The following is a 225-nucleotide window of genomic DNA, read 5'->3' as shown; positions in this document are numbered from 1 at the left end:
AAAATTTAGTTGTCCCCCACAGTTCGAGTCTGTTGGTCCTATAGTTAGTACGGTCTTTTGGATGAGTAGTTTGTTTTCCATTGAAAGGCGTGAGTTTTCGTTCACCAGTCTATCTAACATCCTTATTTAAGCTGTTTTTGGTCACTAACAATAACCTATAAGAATATTTTTAGTATATTTATATAATATATTTTATAACATATTATATAACATATTTTTAGTATA

This window comes from Halyomorpha halys, unplaced genomic scaffold, assembly GCF_000696795.3.
Source record: "Halyomorpha halys isolate HHAL.00 unplaced genomic scaffold, Hhal_1.1 Scaffold828.1, whole genome shotgun sequence".
NCBI lineage: Eukaryota > Metazoa > Arthropoda > Insecta > Hemiptera > Pentatomidae > Halyomorpha > Halyomorpha halys.
The sequence above is the reverse complement of the archived record's forward strand: the minus strand, read 5'-3'. Positions refer to the sequence as shown.